At 40.4% G+C, this 18,694-nt stretch overlaps 1 long non-coding RNA gene across 2 annotated transcripts; it reads left to right on the top strand.

Moving 5' to 3' along the window:
- Positions 1-9,421: 9,421 nt before the first annotated feature.
- On the top strand, positions 9,422-15,270 carry LOC149917416 (uncharacterized). Of its 2 annotated transcripts, none has more exons than XR_016467437.1 (3): positions 9,422-9,489; positions 10,113-10,240; positions 14,507-15,270. It is a non-coding gene; the product is annotated as an uncharacterized LOC149917416 (long non-coding RNA). The 2 variants fall into 2 exon arrangements; XR_016467436.1 differs by lacking the exon at positions 9,422-9,489 and adding an exon at positions 9,514-9,665.
- The last annotated feature ends 3,424 nt before the right edge of the window (positions 15,271-18,694 follow it).

The raw sequence follows: 18,694 nt of genomic DNA, 5'->3' as shown, positions 1-18,694 counted from the left end.
TTTCATGGTACTGCAACTGCAGAACTGGAAGTGCCTTTCCATTTACCTGCAATGAGAGGGAAGTGGCATTTCCTTTCTCGGTCTGTCACAGGAAGAGGGAAGCTAATTAGCTCATCACTCTCAATCTTAGTGCCAGGCTTTGCCTGCTGGCTTCATTTTGCTCTTTGCTCTTCAATTCATTTGCTATCAAGATGAAAGCCAGGTTTAGACAAAATGCATGCTTTCTGTACTTTCTGACAGTTTTGAATGTGCTGTGTGTACCTACACGCTTTTAGACATTCTTTGCTGGAGTGGTTATAAATTGATTCCTTTCTGGTTAGACAATCAACAAAAGCACTTAGGACTTCATCTGAAATAAAATGAGATCATGGATGAGGAAAAGTTTTGAAACAGATAAGGTGTTCATGGCTGGGACTTTTTGATGAGGGGAATGAAGAATGGTTTAGTGTGACCTTTAGCTGTTTTTCCCCAATTTGGCATGCTTGTTAGGCCATAAGGTATCTACTTCGAAATACTGTCTAAGAGTAATACAGAGATCATAAGAGAATCTTCTGCTAATTGTAAACCAAAGCTGATTTCTTTCTTTTGTCTGACTTCGGTTCTGAATTAAGACATTCCCAAGCCTTTTCTTCATAGGCTCATGGTATTTTACCAACTAAGAGTGTAATTTACTGCACTCACCATTCCGGGAACACTGGAATAGATCTGTTCTTCAAATTGCTCAGAGTATAATTAATTCCATTATGTGGTAAGTATAGTTACCGTTACCATATTGCATTAAAAAAAAATCATAATAATATGAAAGCGCTTTTGAAACGTAGCATACTTTAAACGGAGAATATAAAATTGTTTTCTTAGTAAACTGAGCTGCATGAGTGATATACTTAATCCTGTACTTTAAGTAAAAAGGTATGTGAGTGAACAAGGTGCAGATTTGTTTAGCTAAAACCTGATTCAACGCTTGATGAAATGCCAACCCAGTCATGTTGCCTTAAGTACTCACTGCAGCTTCTGTTGACCAAGGTGACAGACATCTGCAAAATCATTTCAAAGGACACTATCCTCATGAAATGCTGCTCCTGGAGTTCTCCTTTTGTGACACTGCTGAGCCTTGACCTTGTGGATCGTAGCTAGTAGTAGAGTTTGTTTAGTGCCCTACAGGGATCATTTACTTCTCATTGAAACAGATCCTTCCTTTTGTTTCAAGTCTGAGTTCAGAATGAGGATTTCTGGGAAATGTGTTCTTTGGAGACATTGATAATCCTCTACAAGTGAAATCATCCCAGGTGATCTCCCTCATCACCATTCTGGCTTCCCTTTTGTTCCTGTACAAGGAACATGGGAGGAGAAAATATTATTCATGAATATTTTCATACGAAATTATCAGGAAGAGACAATAACCTCTAATGGTTCAGAGAATGTGTACATTATAATAGTATTGAAGTACAATGAAATAAATGTCTGCATTGACAGAGAACACTATGATACAGTCTTTCATTAATTGTCCTCTCCTAACACTCTGCATTAAACTAGCTTTTAAAGTGGTAAGAAGTTGAGTACATTTCAAAGTTAAACTTTTGTAAATACTCTACTTCCATCAAAGGGGCACACAAAGTAACTTGTTTATGAGTTCTGCCAAAAAAATCAAAGCCTTTTCTTCCTTCCCCTGGAGTCAATGAAGAAAGAAGAGTTCTTTTAGAGATTTGCCTTCAGATGCTTCATTGCTACCTGGGGAAAGATAATAATGTGTCAAGTCTTCAGTTTTCTTCTGAGATTAAATGGAATAAACATTCTGAAGAATCCCAGTGAGTATGCCCAGAGTTGCAGAGTAATGCAGAGGAGCTGCTACCTCCCTGATGAGGTGACACAACTGCTGACTTCCTTTGGCTTCCTTAGCATTCCCATTACTCACTCACAGCTGCAGGCATGTAAAAAAGTACTTGAGTATTAGTCTTCTCTAGGCCCAATGGGATGCTTCTGTGGCCTTGCTGTTACTTGTCTTCTTCAGAATTTGTGGATATGGGAAGTCTGGACTGCAACCCTCATGGTGGTGCTTCTACAGCATGAAGGATCTGAGGATCTGACTTACAGCTCCGTGAGGTAGCATGAAGGCTGAGGATGGCGGACAGTAGAATAGCATTGGAGGATTGGGTAGCTGCAATGCTATCCTGGTGCAGTCTTGTCTACAGTGCCTACTGGGTGCAATCCCTGGTGGGAACGGTCCCAAGAACCATACACGTGTACCAGGACATTTACAGCTAGATCAGGTTGCTCAGAGCCTGGTCTGGACTTTGTGGGAGCTTGCTTGAGTCTATGGTCCATATGTATTTCATTTACTACTAAGAATACAGTTTATATGTTAGAGGAAATCAGCATAGTTACAGGCAGATTTTTAGTATATAGATTTTTTTCTGTATTTATTTTCTTTGTTCATAGGGATTAGATGTATTCAACATACTTCCTTGCCTCACGAGTCTCCTGGCTCCCCTGCATTAGCCTGACTTTCATGGAGTTTTCCTGATCCCGTTTGGGTGGCCTACCTATGTTTTCACAAATCATCACTCAGTTCAAGAGATTTTTCTAGAAGTCTAGTGCTCATGCACTTCTTTTCTTTCCTTAACAGGTAGCTGAGGCTATGTAGCACTGCCCTGGGACTTACCAGTTGGTTTCTGGTGTGTGGAGAATTAATTGCAAAGACGTGAAGCAAGTCAGTTACATTCCTAATGGCGGTCCTGTGTAGATGCTAACTGCACTGCTTTCCAGCTGCTGATTTGGCTGCAGGGAGGAGGGAGGGGAAAAATCAAAAAGAGAAGAGCAATGAAAAGAAACCATGGGGAAAAGAAGATAAATACTAAAACCAGAAAGAACACATGAACAAGAAAAAAGGGAGGAAATACTCCAGAAAGAAAACAGTGCTAGAAAGAAGTATAGGGCTCGCAGACTAGAAAATGGAAATAGAGAAATGTGATGGAATGAACATTATAAAAGGACAAAGGAAAATATATTTTGTACATTCTTCCTTAACATTATTTTGTCTACCCATACATACTCTAAGCAGTGTGCAAACGGCCATATCTCTTGACTAGTTTTTTGCAGTAGTTCTGCTATGCACATTTTGTAGCTTTCAGCAGCATTCCAGTTGAATCATAAGAAGCTTGTAACATTTTTCTTCCTTTCTGTCCCCTGGTGCCCTCTCAACATTTCCTACATTCTGCTGACAGTGGGCAGAAGGCTTATTTGGCACCACTCACACTAGACTGAGTGGAAATGCATCTTGGCAGTGATGCCTAGTAAACTGCATATGTTTTGTACATGGTTCCTTCCCTGTAAAATTTTCAATAATACTCTGCTACTCATTTGTATTTCCTTTCCTGTGTGGTCAGACTGTGAGAGTGCACACTGATATAATGCTTATCTTTTGCTAACTGACCTTGTGTTTAATGTACACCCTTGCTGACCAATGTTTTTGCCTCCCTCTTCTTTTCCTCGTTTGCAGAATTTTTCTGTTAAACGCCACTAGACGTTTCTGTGCAAGACAACAGATCTTTACCATGCACTAAAAAAGCACTGACAAAATGACAATAATGTTTTCATGGAATCATGGAATTGTGGGGTTGAATCATCTAGTCTATTTTATTGGGTCATCCAGTCTGAAGTTTGTTGAGTGTACAAACTGCAGTATTTTCACCCGGTCTGTGTCCCTTTTCTTCATTCTTTTTGAAGAGTGTACAAAGTTCTGTTTCTTTGAAGAAAGGTGAAAACAAAGAGACAATGTTTAGGGTTACAGTTCCCAACCTCTCAGCTGATATCCAGTAGCTCTTAGCGCTGATCTAGCCTATTTCTGAATATTTCTGAATTTATTGCTTCTCAATCTGTTTCTGTGGAATCCCTTTGTTTCTCTCTCATTCCCAGCTCACTTGACCAAAGAACAATCAGCTCAACCCCTTTTCCTATAGTATAAATCACAGGGGATCCACAGATAAGCAGTGCCTTCAGAGTATTCTTCCTTGTGTAATTTCAAACACTGTTACAGTGGTGAAAAACTGATACTTACAAGCTGCAAAGACCTTGGGTCATTCTGGTTGATATTCTCTGTCCCCTAAGCAGCCAGTCCTCTATATAACTTACTTTTAGTGCAGAGAATTCAGGAATCTATGTTTCAACGAACTACTTCAAATCTTACTAGTTTTCTTGTTCAAATGAACTTCATTTAAGTAGTGCTACAGCCTAAAAAGTAATTAAACCTTCTCATTTCCAAGGGCAGCTATTCTTTATGTAACTTGTAAGAGTACTGAATGAGTATCTGCTGATAACTCGTGGTTTTTGTTGAGGGAACTGTTTCAATACTCCTGTAGTTCTAAGATACGTTGCTAAAATTGTTAGAATTTCTGAGTGTTTAGGCTGTCTTCCCTATGCTATCCTGAAGAGTCTTCAGGTATTATCTAGATTTTCTTGTGTGTGTGCCTGCTTTTTTAAAAGGATTGCCTACTAAACAGGAGATGCATTGACATCCGGTGTAGCTATTAGCAGCACAGAGAACCCTGCTGCTCTCCTAGCCTAATATTGTGACTTAAACAGATGTAGCAACAACATGGAATTGCAAGAAGTTTGTGTCACTAGTCGGAGCTGCAAAAGTGCTCACACTGGCATGCCCTTAAAGTGTGCAAGGGATGACATTCACATGTTGCATGGTTGCTTTTGTCCAAGTAGCCTGAAGGGAATGAGCTGGTAATGCCACTCCTGGTTTTCTGTGTGTGATCACAGACACTGTGGCCCATTCTACTCATGTAGCCAACGGCAAGAGAACGCTCCAGATCTGCTGCAATGGATGCTGAGTTGCAGTTAAATTGCCATAAACACCGCAGAGAACATTTGGGAGATTGTTTTTTCTTTTTGAAGAAAACTATACTTACTGGCTTTCTTATATAAATAATTGCACAATTGGGAAATACTTCTATTTGGCTATGGGAGGATTATCAAAAGCACAACTGTTCTGATTTCACTCCCTTTTTATCAAAGTTTGACCACAACTTCTGCATTTTATCTGTGCTCCATAAAACTCATCGATGTACCTTTTTCTGCTGTGTTTAGACATGGGGAATGTGAATGGAAATTTATAAAGAGTGTAGTCATTGATGCCAGTAATTCCCCTCAAATAAAGATTCTCAGCAGGAATTCTACCAAGACTTTGTTAGGCACACAGGAGATTGCACTGCCCAGCAGTTCTGGTGTTTGGATTGGTTTTGTTTCTATCAGCTATACCTGTTACTGTAAAAAGCTATCTGTGATTTGTGTCCTTCCCAGAAAACTTCCTTCCCAGTTCTTATAAGGCATGTACATATCTTTTGAGCTGGATTACTTTCCAAGTCAACACCTTTACAGGAATAACAGCTTCTCTGAAGATTTACAGTAAATGGTTGTTCTAGACAAGGGCTGAAGGCAATTAGGAATATGATGATGTGACCAGCCAAAAATGTGCTGTGGCTCAGTGGGCAAATTTGATGCTACAGCTTGCTTGCAGTACCTTATATCTCCTTGTTTGCATTGAGTGTCTTGCTTTGTACTGCTTTTTTTTTTTAATCATTACTTTTTCTTCAGAAGTAATTGATTGCTGCAGTACTTAAAATGGCTCGAAGTAACAAGAATATTATGATTTCATATTTTTTGTCTGTATTTATTTTCACAGCATTAACAATATAAGAACATGACTGAATAATTCATGTGTGTTTTACTGAGGCATCCTCCCCAGCAACCAAAAGCTTTCCTAATGGCTTGCCTTGACAGAGAATCCAGTCTCTGCTTTTAGTGCTTGACTTGAAGTGTCCCACCACTGTGTTGATGCGGCTTTCTTTCATATCTATCTCAGTCATATGAAATTGTTTGCCTACATATAAACTGATGAATAATTTCCCTTCTTTGGCTCTTTTGATTCGTATGAATATTTTAAGCTGCTCTAAGTTGATCCAGATGTTCCCATTAGTGAACATACTTTTCTGACTCTGATACTTAGTCAGCTCTACCATTTTTTAAGAAAACCACAGATCACTTTGCATGCATTTTTCTGTTGTAGACAATCCATATATGTCTGATCTCATGTACCTTATTAGCTCCACTGCCATCTACCTTACATCACGGTCCCTCATGGTCTTTTAGGCAGACCACAGTTATGGATTTCCTTTACTGAGTATTTACCAAGAACTGTAATTGGTTGTCAGGGGAAAATGAATGTTTTCTGTCTGGCTTGTCTGTGCTCTGTATTTGAGCAGAACACTCACAAGCTCGAGCACCTAGTTTGAGCTTGTGTAAAACCTGAAAATCCCCTTCTAACTTATAGTTGTTTTGCTATCCTATCTACCTCTGAGCAACACAAGTTGTGCAACAGCTTGTTTGTAGAGTATTTGTTTCTCTTTCAGCCAAAAGTCTACTTTAGCACACTTGGGACTAGTTGTCTAAACTGAAATCTCTCGCTGTTCTGATATGTCCTCTGACTCAGGCACTCCATAAATGCTGTTCTTTTCACTTTCTTTGACATAATCTTACACAACAATGCGCAGTGATATTATGATGCTTGCTAAATATTAACTGCTAACATTAACATCATTCTACTTCTAGCTGAGACAGCCATGTAATTTCTATGATGAGTTGAAAACCGCATTTTAAAAGGGGATTACTTTCAGAAACCCCTTTAAGTAGTTTGCTGCAGTGGACAAATGAGCTACATTTGCTTGTAGCTCTTAAAAAATGAGGTGATGTGTGAAAATGTTGTGTGAAACAAAGTTATTCTGGTGTTTGCAGGGGGGGGGAAGATCAAGAATTCCAGGAACTGCTTATGTTGATTGACTCAGTCATGGTCTTTCATGGTCTTTTCCTGCTGAAAAAGAAGCTGTTTGTAACTAATGAAAAGATGTTTGTAACTAATGAAGCCTGCAAATCTGATTCTGCCCTTGAATGTCTTGGAATGGGTTGTGAGAATATTCACTGTCTTTCTCATACCCCCATTGGATCATATCGGATTCAGGATCTGTAAAGCTACAGATCTAAAGTCTGTCAATATGCCAACCAAATTACAGGGCATGATATTCTATCCAGTGGACAGGATAAACCCCAGTGGCAAAAGAATCTGCATGCATATGTCCCTTTTTTGGTGTGAATTCCCAAGTGCCCAGTAGAGGCCGAGCCAAACATTGATTCAGATAGAAAGAGCAAAAAACTCAAACTGAAATGAGTCTGCAGAACAGTTGTGCACTTTACTTATCTCCTTCTCAGTGAAAGCCAGTCCCTCAGTGACATGTCTATTATCTTTAAACATTACTGGGGCAGAATGAGGTGCCTTAGATGGAACTGCTTCGTGCTGTGCCATGATGCACCAATAGAAAGATATCTCCTGTTCTGGCCAGAAAGCCGCCAGAGAATGGATGTCAGCATTGGAAGCAGTCTTATTCAGTGTTCTGTCTGATTAACTTCCACAACTACAACCAGGCATTAGATCTTAAATCTGAGATTTGAAAATCATCAGAGAACTTCTGCTTTTGATCTCTGTGTGAGATAATGGCTTCCTTTGCTTGAAACAGTGTAGTTTGACAGCAAGCAGGGAGTGAGGGAAAGGTACACTGAGCCTTCTTGCATAAAGGCAACACTGCTTGTAACAGTAATACGCTCCAAAAGTCATGCCAGCAGCTTTTAAATCTCCAGTCCACTTCCATATTACTTCATTTTAATAGGCTGTCCAAACTGATTTGATATTCCTTTTGAGTCCCTCAAGGCATTCAGATTCCACAAGCATTTGTTGTTCTACCCAATTAGTTTGAAAGACTGTGCTTAATTCAAAGAATAAGTTGATGAAGTTTTACAAAGATTGATCTGTGATTACAAAGCTGAAGATGCTTCAAGTGCCGCAAGCATGGGATACAAATACATTACTTTTCTAAGAGAACTGGTACACCAGAAATAAACCGGAGTGCCCTTTGTTGGGATTGTACAAGATGACCTTTTATATTGCATCAGACTCGTAGTAGAAGTTCAAGTGTGCTCATTCTGCATATAGTGCAGCCATTAGCCTCCTGTCTTACTCTCCTGGACAGGTGTTTCAGATGAGGCAAGAAAGCTCTATTTCCTTTCCCAATTAATATCACCTCATGCAGCCTAGGAAGGCTTCCTACATCCCTACCTCACTGGTCTGGCCTTCATTTTAGCTTTAACTAAAAACACCTGATACCTTTCCCCTTGGCAGATCTTTGGGAATGTTATTAGCTGAATTAGCCTTGAGTGTTCTCAGTGCACAGCCTCTGTGCTCACACCTCAGCTCTGACACAAGTAAATGCCATTTACTGGGATGCTGTTCTTGTCACACAGATGAGAGACATGGTGCGGTGTGTCACCTGGCTCCCTTCTGTGTGCCTGCCTTTGTAAGCCATGAATGCAAAAAGGGAAGGAGTTATGGTGCTCACGTGGGTCTTATCTCACACATGGCTTACTTGAATCCAGAAGGTGGCAAGCATGAACTGAAATTTAGATTTCTCCAAGTCATACAGCACAATATGGCATTTTTTGGTAGACCTGTTGCAACAGCTGAGAACTGAGCTGTCCTCTGCTCCCAAGACACAGCACGGTAGATTGAGTTTCCTGCCCACAGGCAGCTCTGTGTTCGTGCAGGAGCATGGCTGGACACTGCTCCATGAGAAATGGGAGCAAATAGCAAGGGAGGCAGAAGCCTCACTGCTTGGAGGCAGAGCCAAAGCAGAGTGATCCAGGCAGGTCTGAAAGCTGTACACAAAGTAAGCCAGCAGCATTGACATTGCCAGAAAAGTCCATAGTGATGAATGAAGCAGCTCCAAGATGAAGCTAGGAAGCTAATGCACAGGTCAGGGTTTAGATCAGCAAGGTATAAGGCCATGCACAGGCATGGTTGTGTCACAGCTGAGGCACAGCTCTGTCAGGGCTGAATGCAAGAACCTCAGCTCCCTCTCAGTGACAGGGAGGGCCCCCCTGTTGAGGCTTCTGAGAAGAGTTCTTTGTAATTAACCTCCGCTGAAACTCCTTGCAATTGAGCTCCAAGGCCATCCAAGGCTTCTCAAATAGCTCTCTTTTGTCAGCAAACTGGCCTTCTGAGCAGGCAGCTCAACTCCAAGGATGGGTAAAGTGTGCGCTCCAGGTCTAGCACTGTGTAAGTAGATACAGCCCTAGACCGGAGTAATATCTGTGCTCTGAGAGGCTACTACACCTCGACTGCTCTGAACAGATTTGCTGAGGGTACATATTGTGCTATCATTTACGTTGATAAAAATAGTGAATATTAGTACTAGCAACACACTGTTTCTTGCCAGCTGGCAACCTGACATTGAGCCATTGATTACGACTGGGTCCTCAGAGCTCTAATAGCTCTTAATGACCCTGAGCAGCTTCACCTGGGATCTCCACCCATGCCTTCTGACCATGGCTCCATTTAGGTTTAAGCTTGGGCATTCACTCTTACTCTGAGTTATATCACAGGTATATGTATCTGCGTGTGATTCTCTCTGGTCTTGTGATCCTGAGGGACCTTGGGCCAATGTTTTTGGTGGCTTGTTCCTGGTGCTGCCTCTTGGAAGGCTATTAGACTTATATCACAGTATTTTTTTCAATCTATGTGTGGCTTTATCTTCTGCTGCTCCTTCACAGGCCGCTAGGTTAGATGCTGCCCTTGGTTCATTACTTTGCTTTAACTGGAACTCTTAACGAGCCCTGTTATTATCACTATCATGCTACCTGCAATGGTCAAACCCTGATGTTGTCATCTTGGCTCCTGGCTTGTCACTCTTGTGGAGCAGCTGTGTTATTCTCTCTCTCTCTGTTTTGGTTTTCTCTTAAAAAATATATATATATTTTTTTTTACTATTTTTTTTTTTTTAAAACAAAGCTGAAACAAATTAGAATGTTCTCTTATACTGAAAGGACAAAAAGGAAGAATAATGCTAAAGAAAAAGTGTAAACACTTCCAGTTGTTCAATTCTTACCACTCTGAATCTGACCTCGCTTTTATTTGGCTGTGTTAATTGTCTTTGGTGATAGGTTATTGACAACACTGCATCCAACAACCCCTTTCAAACACTGTTTTTTGTTGTTGTTCTCCTCAGGTGTGAAGATTTCCCACAAGGAGCATTTCTGAGACTGTCTATAGCAGTGATTGAGGGGTCCAGAGGAATAAAAGAGCCCTGCAAGTATAGAATAAATGATGAGATACTCGAACCTGCTTTCATGAAAGGTAATAACACTTATGCTTAAAGGAGATTGCACTATATTGGATTTCTTTTTTTCCTCAAAGGCTAAAGCTGATCATTTGTGCAAGGTAAGGAAGACGAGTCCATGCTAAATAACAGCAGTGAACTCACAGCAAATCATAATATAAACATACAGTCCACCACTCTCATGATTTTTTCATGTCTCGGTGCTGGTAAATTTGAAATAGGAATGGTTTTCTTTAAGTATTTTTTTTCCATGCTGGACTTGCCTGTCTCTCTGTCTTTCAAAACTTTATCTGCATGTAGCATTGGCACTTATGCCTTCAGCTTTGATTGTCTGACCATAACCCGTGGCCAACAGAATAACAGTAGTAAAATCTTGTTTCTGAGTCTGGAGTAACCTCTACTCTTAGGATGCTGAAAGAGCTGCATAGATATTTCAAAGATGCTGAACTGCTGTTTTTCGTGACACTAAGGTCAAGCACAATTAACTGAAAAAGAAAATGGTTAAATGCCATACAAAGTATATGCCCAGAAGGTCAACTGCTTTGTACCAAAACCTGCCCTGAGAGGTTTACAAAGATGCTTAGTGTTAGCCTAATTGTCTCCAATGTAGTGCACAGTTATTCTCTACTGGCAAAGGGCTGTTACTGATAGTGGCCATGATATGAAAATAGCAAAATCTCAATTGTTCGCTGAATATTTTGCTAGTAAAACTGAGATTGTTTGAGGAAATTCTACTGTTCATCACAGTCTCTAAGATTATGTCTATATTAACTAATCTAATGCAAATTTTCAGAGTGATTGGTGTGCAGTGGTTTTACACAAAGCGGAGAAAAAGAAGAGACAGGGAAGGACTGAAGGGTGTCCTATGTGTTTTTCTTTAGTAGCTTCACAGCTGCTCTTGGTGAGTGATTTACTGAGCAGAGAAGCAAGGACTTATGGAGTTGTAGAAAGAAAACCAAGTATATAACAGGAGATCTTTGATAAGGCCAGCTATGGCGTGCTCATAGAGTTTCCTGATGGACACAAGAAGGAGAGACCTTGTATGGGTTTCTTTCCTATCCGTAGAGATGGAGAGGAAATAAAGAACAGCTAATCTGTTTGAGGCATAATGTGTGGTTTTGATGAGAAGGGGCAAAATCATGGGAGTGGGAAAGAATTAAGAGGTTGCTCAGAAAGACTAATGGGTGTGACTGGGTGAATGAGGAGAGGCTGGTGTGCAATAAATGGAATTCAACAGTATCTCTGCAAGAGGAGAGACAGAAATAAGGGAGCTTTTACAGAGATATATGGAGACCTGGTATGGGAGAAGACAGAGACACAAACAATGATCTTTGTGAGGATGGTTTTAACAACCTCAGTCTTTTGTCTGAGAGACCACCAAGAGCTGTGATGGAGAGTGCATGAACACAGGGATTCCTTTGGGAAACTGGATTTTAAAATTGGAATTTGAATAAATGTGGACCATTGAGCATGATTTAACTATCAATCAACTAGGTAATTGTCAACCTATATTTCAGAAGTACATATAGGGCACTTTCAGGTCTATCAGTCTAACAATCCAGTTCTTTTATTCCATATCTATCTTAATTGTGTACACAAGAGACTCTCAATTTTGAGCAATTAGAAGCAGGTTCGTTCACTGTAGACTTAGTAAAGAAACATGTGGGTTAAAGTTTTGCGAGCACTTAGGAATCAAAGTCCTGTGTTTTTAAAATAATCTGTAACTGAAGTGGTTTTGTTGTATGAAATCGGTTTTCTGGAATTACTGCAATTTTGAAGTCAGGGAAGTAAACAAGCTTTTGTGAGAGAAAGTAGACTGCTAGGGACTGTTTTGACTAGAAAGTTCACAAGATGTTGCATTTCTAGGGCTCTGAATATATACCTAGACTTGCTCCAAGATTCAGCAATGGGAGCTGAGGCTGGTTACAGCAGGATTTCAGCTTTCTATATGGAAGGGCAAAAAATACAGAGCAGATTTTCCTTTGTATAACACATGCTTTCTATGCAGGAACATGTCAAACACAAGGACTCTGACATAATATTTACTTTTGAAACTAAATATCTTCATTGCTAGACATCTGTATTCTTAATTCTGTTCTCTAATTAAACATCTGTTACCAAATATGTCATGCCATCTTTTTTTCTGTTTGTACTGGTTCTCAGCTTCAGATGTTACCAATGAAATAGGGGGAAAAAACCTGGATAACTAAGCAGTTCTTCTGATGACATTGTGACAATTGGCATGCATGGCAATCTGAGTATTAAAATACACATAAGTGGATCATCCACAAATAACACTGAAGCATTTAAGAACTCAGTTTCCTTTAAAACAGAAGCTAAATTTGGCTGAACGTTCCTCTTCCCCTGACCTTGCTATGCACTCCCCATTGTATAGAGACATTATCCTTGTTTTTTTTTTTTTTTTGGCTTTTGGCTGACTTGTTAGCATCCAAACTAGTAGCCCAGTGCAGGAACTTGCACTGTAAGGATTACCAGGCAGATGTACAACCATGTAACCATATGGAAGGCCTTACTACTTCTGATCAAAATGCAGATTGTGAACAGGTAAGATACTGACTGGTCGCAGCCTTTTGAGATGAGAATGTGGAATGTGAAATCAAAAGAAAGTGTGTCATGGTGTAAAGAACCTGTATAGTCCTGGTGGGCAACAAGCCAGAAATGCAGTCCTGCAGTTACAATCCCAGCAACAGCCTGAGCTGTACTGGAAGAATGGCCAGTAGGTTGAGAGAGGTGATCCTTCTCTTCCACTCAGCACTGGTGAGGCCACATCTGGAATGCAGCACCCAGTTCTGGGCTTTACTGTACAGGAGGCAAATAGATATGTTGGAGCAAGTGAAAGGCCGTGAAAATGATGTCATCCAAGGACAGTCTGAGAGGTAAGACTGTTTAGCCTGGAGAAGAGAAGGCTCAGGGAGATCTTACAAAGGTATATTAGCACCTTATTGGAGAAGAAAAGATGGAGGCAAGCTCTTGTCAGTGTTTTCCAGTGAGAAGATAAGAGGAAATTGCTCCCAAACTGAAAAACAACATAGGACAGGACATTCAATTTAAACATAAGAACAGTCTGTTTTGCTTTTACATTTTGGTTAAATGCTGGAGCAGCTTCCTCAGTGCCTGTGGAGACTCCATGCTTGGAGGTTCACGGTGGAAATGCATGCTAGCTTCACTGTTGTCACAGGTGCACAAAACTGGAAACACTGATGTTCATTACCTGACCTGGTGAGTCTACCTATGGCTGAAATTTCACGTGTCTTTGTGAGTTCTGTCTCTGTGATCTGAAGTTAATGCCATATAGTATGTCAGTCAAAAAAGCCTTAGCTTAACGTTAGCCTTGTCTTCACAGGATCTCATATTTGCATTGCTCAGGTGGCTAGGGTCCAAACTGTATCACACTTCTTTTTTTTTTTTTTTTATAATGTGAATATAGGATGAAGATCATCTGCCTCCTGTCAGTGTGTTTCCTGGTGTCATATTCCTTTAAAAGAATTAATTGCAATTTAATAAATGTGCTCTCTGAATAAATTGTATGCTTGAACTATGCTCTCCTTTTGTACAAATAATGAATGCAACAAAAGTTTCTTGCTATGTAAGGTTATCAGTAGTATTAGTGTTCGTTGAAGCATGAAGAGATTTTTCAGTTCTTCTCTCAATTAAATCTTCTTCTCAATTGACTGGGACACTAAGAGGTGGATGAAATGGAAGCGCTAAAAGAGAACAGTCAGCAGGAATTGTAAGAGATAGTTTGAAATGTAATGAGAGTGTAGTTTGTTATGCTTGTCTTGCATCTCAGCTGCATCCACGGGAGGAGAACAATGACAAGAATCAGTCTTATTTCCTGTTTGTTTAAAGGCAGTCTGGAGTCTTCTCATGTTATTCAGATATCATCCCATTATTGAAGCAGTAGCACTAGCACCGTCCAGTGGCATAGTGCCTTACTCTAGGGCCATGTTGCTCAAGTTCTTGTGTACCATTTAGGCAGCCTCTCCCTGAGGCCTCTTCTATTTCCACTAATAGATGGTTAGTCTTCTTGAGAACACATCTTGCAGATCCCCTTGAGCAATCTCTTTCTACGTGTAGATGGCACTGTCCTCTGTTAACACAAGCAATATAGAAACGGTCTGGACCCGATGATCCTGTTGATTCTTCTGCTTTGCTTTGAGTAGTCTTGCTTTGACATTCCCCACATCAAAGAGCACTACTTCCCTACACGGAGAAATGGAAACTGATAATTGATTCTCATATTTTCTTGTTTTGTTCTCTAGAGAGATTCATATTCTTGAAGGTGTAGTACTTTGAAATACGGTAGAAGCAGCCTCTGAAATTCCACTCTGTCTTCTGGCTCCACTTGACACCAAAAGCCTTTCATCAGCTTGGCTGTGACATAGCAAACCCCAAAGACTTTCCTTCTCTATGCTCTCTGAGCACACTCATGGCTTGGTGAAACAGTTCATTCAGGATGTGAAAGAAGGAACAGAAGAAAGTTGACAACAAGCCATACTCACTCTTCTTTCAAAGTGTCCTGTGTGGAGAACAGGATACCACAGAATTTTTCTGCTTTTGGCTGAAGTTTTCCACTTTTCCTGGCAAGTTTCCAGTAGTATATTCCAGTAGATTTGTTCAGTTGAATTTTATGTTTGCTAAGAATTTAAAGCTGGACTCAGATAAGCAATTAAGATTCACTTTTTGAGAGAATGATGAGAATTTTGTATTAAGGAACAGATCTGCACCACATTTATGAACATCCAAAAGCTGCTGAAAATACAAGAATTAGAAGAGTAATTCCGTGGCAGACCAGACTGTGGCCAAAGCCTTTCAATGAGGCAACTCATTTGAGAGCATCACTGACAAAAGAAAGGACTTTTAGGCAGATTTTAACTACGTATTGAGTAATATGTGGGCCCTAAACATGTGTGATTAATTTCTTGCTTGTTGCTCTTTTTTTCATTATTTTCTTCCTTAACTCTTCGCCTGGCTACATATCCTGCTTTCATATTTTAGAACTGGAAGTGTGCACCTCATGAATAAAGCTCTGGTTTACAAAGTCTGTATGCCTGTTGTTGCTTAAGAATTCTTATCAGCTGTAGAAAGCCAGCTTTAGATGGATGTCGGTGAAAAAGAATGAAGCTCCCCAGTACAAAAAAGACAGGGATCTCTTGGAAAGAGTCCAGCGGAGAGCCACAAAGATGGTGAAGGGCCTGGAGCATCTCCCCTATGAGGAAAGGCTAAGTGAGCTGGGTCTGTTTAGCCTTGAGAAGAGAAGACTGAGAGGGGACCTGATCCAGGTCTATAAATATCTAAGGTGTGGGGGGCAAAGTGGCGAGGCCAGACTCTTTTCAGCAGTGTGCGGAGACAGGACAAGGGGAAATGGCCAGAAGCTGGAGCATAGGAAGTTCCGCACCAATGTGCGCAAGAACTTCTTTACGGTGAGGGTGACGGAGCACTGGAACAGGCTGCCCAGGGAGGTTGTGGAGTCTCCTTCTCTGGAGATATTCAAGACCCGCCTGGACGCCTACCTGTGCGACCTGGTGTAGGGATCCTGCTTTGGCAGGGGGGTTGGACTCGATGATCTCTGGAGGTCCCTTCCAACCCCTACGATTCTGTGATTCTGTGATTCTGTGAAACAGAAAAAGGAATTATTTAGCAAAAGTATACAATGGCATTCAAAATTAACTTCCTGCAGGGGTTTTTGTGTTTGTTTCTTTATGTGAAGACAAACACTAAGGTTCTTCAAGAAACAAGTATTTCAGTGAAATTTTTTCTGATTACTCAAGGGATTTATTTTCTGGTTATAATTTGCTGACTTCCTATAGTGATTATTAAAACTCTTGGAGAAATCTTGCAGAAACTCAAGGGAAAAAAAGTCAGATTTATCATCTCTTCTTTTGCAAATTGTTGTTACTGCTTCATGATATTTTAAAAATGTTTACATATCAATAAATAGAGTATAGAATTACCAGAGAGCCCTGTCCATAGCAGCTTAGACTTTAAAAGTGGGACTTATTCTTTGAATGCAAACAACTTTAAATAAGGCTCATTCTAAATAACATTACTATGCTCTCCTTGTCAGATTCTGTACAATTTTTTCTTATTAGTGTCTCATTCTCTGTGAATTAGCTTGAGACCCTCCTTTGATACTGTCAGTTCGTATGGGTTGTTCCCTTTTCAGTTATGATTCTGAAAATTCAAAATCGATATTTTATGCCTGTATGCAAAGCAATTATGAGTAAATGTAATCAGAAGTGATTGCCAACCAGATTTACCAGCACTTAACTGGGAAGGTCCTGGATGAGTGGAGATTGGTGAAGGCAACATCCATCATGGTAATGGAGCAGATCACCTTGAGTGCCAACAGCACATCAAGGACAACCAGATAATCAGACCCACACACTGTGGCAGGTTCTGACTAACCTTATCTCCTTCTGTGGGAACATAATGAGTGTAGTGGATGAGGGAAAGACTGTAATGTTGTTAATGCGGACTTTAGCAAGACCTTTGATACTGTTTTCCATAGTGTTCTCCTCTAGAAACTGTCTGCTCATGGCTTGGATGGATTTTCTGTTCACTGGGTAAAAATCTGTCTGGATGGCCAGGCTCAAAGAGTTGCTGTGAATGGAGTTAAATCTAGCTGGTAGTTGGCCACCAATGATGCTCCCCCTCCCCAGGTTTCAATACTGGAGCCAATTTTATTTAATATTTTTATCAGTGTTCTTGATGAGAGGATCAAGTGTACCCTCGATAATTTTACAGAGTCCTTGTTGGGTGAATGTGTTGATCTGCTTGAAGGTAGGAAGGCTCTGGATGGGGTCCCAGTTGGGCTGGAAGAATTGGTTGCATTCTGTTGAATGGCATTCAGCTCTGCTAAGTGCCAGGTGCTGCACTTGGGTCACAACAATCATATGGAGTGATTGGGAGAGAGTGGTTGGAAAGCTGTCTGCAAGAAAGCCCCTGGGGATGCTGGTTGACAGACAGGTTGTTGTGAGCCAGCAGCGTGCTCAGGTGGCCAAGAGGGCTTGTATTAGAAATAGTGTGGCCAGCAGAATCTGGGAGAGGATTTTTCTTTGTGTACTCAGCACTAGTAGGACCACACCTTGAGTGCTGTGCTCAGTTTTGAGCTCCTCACTACAAGAAGGATTTAAGATGCTGCAGTGTGTTCAGAGAAGAGCAATTAAGCTGGTGGGGGGTTTTGAAAAGAGGCAGAGGGAGTGGGGGCTGTTCAGTTTTTGCTCTCATCTGCAGTGCATACTTATCTCTCCTTTGTGCCAAAAACTGACCAGAGTAACCCACAGTACATGAAGCACTTCTGGATCTACAGTAATGAATATATTTACATCATCTCAATTACTATGGTAGCAGATTTTTTCCTGATGTTAGAAATACTTGCACTCAATTTTCCTTTTCTTGGCATAAGTTTGGAGAACAGTTTATATCCCGGAGCTTTGCTATTTCATGATTGTTAAGGAGAGAGATCTCTGGACAGGCTATCTGCATAATTCTGATGCTCAGCTGAGGATTTGAAGTTCCTGTTAGAGTCATTGGAAAACCATTAGTGGATAATTCTCATCAGATTGACGGAAGGAAATACAGTGAGGCTGTATCAGATTGCTTAATCTAAAGAGTTTATAGCTGCAGAACTGTCTTATGGATGCTACTGCTCTTAAATAGACAGAATGCTTTGGGAATAATACATTACAAGCAGAGAGAATTCACAAAGAGTTTGCAGCCTGGCATTTTCTGAAATACGTATTTTAGAAAGCTATAGGAGAGTTCTTTTGGGAGAATTCATTGTCCTTATCAGAAACTTTAAAAGTTTCTGAGACTGTCTTGTCGGTATATTCTCTTTCACTCTTGTCTGCTTATTTTTGTATTTTCCACCAAAATTGACATCTCTATGGAAAATATTTTGCAATCAAACACTGCAGATCAGGACATTATTTTACAGATGAGAACATTAGCGTGTAGCTTGGAAAGAGACTGGAAAGGCATGGTAATAGGTCCTTTATTTAATGAAATATTCATAGTAGTTGATATGTAACACTTCCTTAATTTTATGACAGTTGTCAAACGTAAAGACTCACTGTAATGCAATTAACTGATTTAATCTCACATATCTTACATCACTGGAGTGGTTAAAGAATTTCAGATTAATACCTTTCTGTTGGTATGCCTGGTTAAGTGCTAGACATGAACATTCTATTTGACTCTGCTACAGGAAGCAAAAATTGCATCCTTTTTATGTCAAAATCAAGGCTGGGAAACAAAGACGACTTACTTAAAATCATAGGGTAATGTAAGCTGTATTTCTGAGGCTTGTGCTTCCCCCGATCTCTGACAAACCTTAGGGAGTGTAAAATTATTGATCCATGGACTGCACTCTGTCTCTTTCTATTGTATCCCATTCCTTTTGCATGTTTTCCCATACTTTAACAAGAGGACTCAACTGTCACTCTTCT

The sequence above is a fragment of the Phasianus colchicus genome, chromosome 6 (assembly GCF_987193195.1).
Source record: "Phasianus colchicus chromosome 6, bPhaCol1.hap1.1, whole genome shotgun sequence".
Classification (NCBI taxonomy): Eukaryota; Metazoa; Chordata; class Aves; order Galliformes; family Phasianidae; genus Phasianus; species Phasianus colchicus.
Note: the sequence above shows the minus strand (reverse complement) of the source record. Positions and strands in the feature narration are given on the sequence as shown.